At 39.5% G+C, this 2,612-nt stretch overlaps 1 protein-coding gene across 3 annotated transcripts in view; it reads right to left on the bottom strand.

Moving 5' to 3' along the window:
* LOC144228920 (PPP2R1A-PPP2R2A-interacting phosphatase regulator 1-like) overlaps nucleotides 1-2,612 on the bottom strand; it is an 88,183-nt gene that overhangs the window by 50,929 nt on the left and 34,642 nt on the right. The gene's annotated exons all lie outside the window — the stretch shown is intronic.

Raw genomic sequence — 2,612 nt, 5'->3', positions numbered from 1 at the left:
CTAAACGGACCAATTCTTTTATAGTATACAATGAACAAAATAAATATATTTTAAAGAATAAGGAGAAGCGTCTAATGTCAAAACTGTACTGCTGTCATCTTATGACAAAGTCAACGGTAAAATCTGCACAGTGTTACAGAAGCATGTGATAACCATGTCTGGCTGAGAGAAAACCAATGTTCAAGCCCATAACTCGTAGGGTGGTATATATATGAATGATGAAACACTAAGGCCACCTACTCATTAAAAAATATCCCTAGGAATAGGGGCGCCTGGCTGGCTCAGTCAATAGAGAGCTCAACTCTTGGTTGTGAGTTCAAACCCCACGTTGGGCACAAAGTTTACTTAAAAATAAAATAAACTTAAAATGATCCCTAGGATAATAGATCCTAGGAACAGAAATTCCACGGACCTACCTTAGGAGTATAATCATGGCTCATAAAACTCAAAAGAGGTCTGGGTATCCTGTCCCATGCCAGATTACCATTATACCATCATGGAGTAAACGACTCACCTCTCCTTTGGGGTTTAAATTAAAAGCAAGGCAAATCAAAACAAATTCATCATAGAAGGAAACGGAAACGTTCTTTGCTAAAACCATTATTACTCATAAAATGCTCTTTACAGCAGGCCAATTTCTGCAGATTTCTCAGCATTCCCACTGAAGCCTTATTTGCTCCTGCTTATTCCCAGTGGAAGTAACTGCAGCTTATCGCCACACAACATGCCTTCAAATGCTCCGAGACTCTCACCGCGATCTCACTCTCCTCCATTGTTTATGGTCCTCATTGTGTGTCCTCCCCCACCCCAAACCTCTTTGGAATTTTTATGCCCTCTTTCCCCATATTTCATTAGTAGGTTCCAAACAGGACATCATGTGTTGTTTCCCAAATGGATATTCATATTCTAAAATAGAGTAACTAAAATTAAATTTCTGTTTATCTGTTACTCTATCTAAAATGCCACATGAATTCTGACCAAACTTATATAGGCTATCTTTGGAATGTTGTCTGACTTAAACTCCAGACTACGTAGGACATATGGACCTGGCTTTGGAGTTCTTGTGGAGACCTCAAACAAGTGAGGGAGGCAGTCGTCCTGCAGAGCAACTGAAAACCAGGTACAAGAGGCTTGTGTGAGACAGGCCACACCCACCAAGGCACTGGGCAGAAACCAACTCTATTATGTCAAAATTGTAACATAGAAATAATTTTGTTAAGTCAAATTTAGGGGCACCTGGGTGGCTCATTCGGTTAAGTGTCTGGCTCTAGATTTTGCCTCAGGTCATGATGTCATGGTTCTTGAGATCAAGCTCCACATCAGGCTCTGTGCGGACAGTGTGGAGTTTGCTTGGGATTCTCTTTCTCTCTACCCCTGCCCCATTTGTGCATGCATGCGCTCTCTCTCAAAATAAATAAATAAACTTAAAAAATGAATACATAAATCATAAATTCTAAGAAAATTCCAGGAATTTTCAATGTTATAAAATCATTTTATGCATAAATGTCTTAAAAGAATTATTTTAATTTAGTAAAACATTCTTTAAGTGTATTTTATTTACTTATTTACTTATTTATTTGAAAGATTTTATTTTTAAGTAATCTCTACACTCAACGTGGGGCTCGAACTCATAACCCTAAGATCAAGAGTCACATGCTCCACCGACTGAGTCAGCCAGGTGCCCCAAGCATATTTTATTTGAAATACTGAAATGACCCCAACTTTCTAACAGCTCCTAAACTATTAATATATTTAAATGCTTTGTCAACACTAGCCCCCAACTTCAGAGCACAGGCAAAAGACCCCTAAGTTAGGTCATTGACCCATCATCATAAAACAATGTGCTGAGTTTGAAAGAGTGTTTTCCACAACTGATCTAGTCCTAGTCTTAGAATATATAAGTACATGCTGAGTTAGATGTGTCGTTAGGGTAACTGCCATTAATTTATCCAAAATACACGGAAGACGGAAGTACATTTCAATTTCTTTCCCTATAGTTTGTTCTCTTTTCCCTTCCCTTCTTTTATTCCCCCTCTTCCTCCTCTTTTTCTTCTTCTTCTTTCCTATCTTTTTTTAAAGGTACCTTTTTTAAAGATTATTTTACTTATTTTGAGAGAGAGAGAGAAAGAGAGAGTGACTAGAGGAGGGGCAGAGAGGGAGGGAGGGAGAGAGAATCCCAAGCAGGCTGCATGCTGTCAGCACAGAGCCCAACATAGGACTCAAAACTCATGAACCGTGAGATCATCACCTGAGTGGAAATCAAGAGCCAGAGACTGAATCTACTGAGCTACCCAGATGCCCCTCTTCTTTCCTATCTTAATGGATTTTTTTACAAATACACATTTTTAAATAATTTTTTAATTTCATGTTTATTATTTTGAGACAGAGAGATAGAGACGAGGGGAGAGGCAGAGAGAGAGGGAGACAGAATTTGAAGGAGCCTCCAGCTCAACTGTCAGCACAGAGCCTGATGCGGGGCTAGAACTCATAAGCCATGAGATCGTGCCCTGAGCCAAAGTTGGACGCTCAACCGACTGAGCCACCCAGGTGCCTCCACAATAAGTTTATTCCTAATACCCATCACCTATTTCACCTATCTCTTTGTTCTCTGT

The sequence above is a fragment of the Crocuta crocuta genome, unplaced genomic scaffold (genome assembly GCF_008692635.1).
Source record: "Crocuta crocuta isolate KB4526 unplaced genomic scaffold, BGI_CrCroc_1.0 scaffold475, whole genome shotgun sequence".
Lineage (NCBI taxonomy): Eukaryota > Metazoa > Chordata > Mammalia > Carnivora > Hyaenidae > Crocuta > Crocuta crocuta.
The sequence above is the reverse complement of the archived record's forward strand: the minus strand, read 5'-3'. Positions and strand labels throughout refer to the sequence as shown.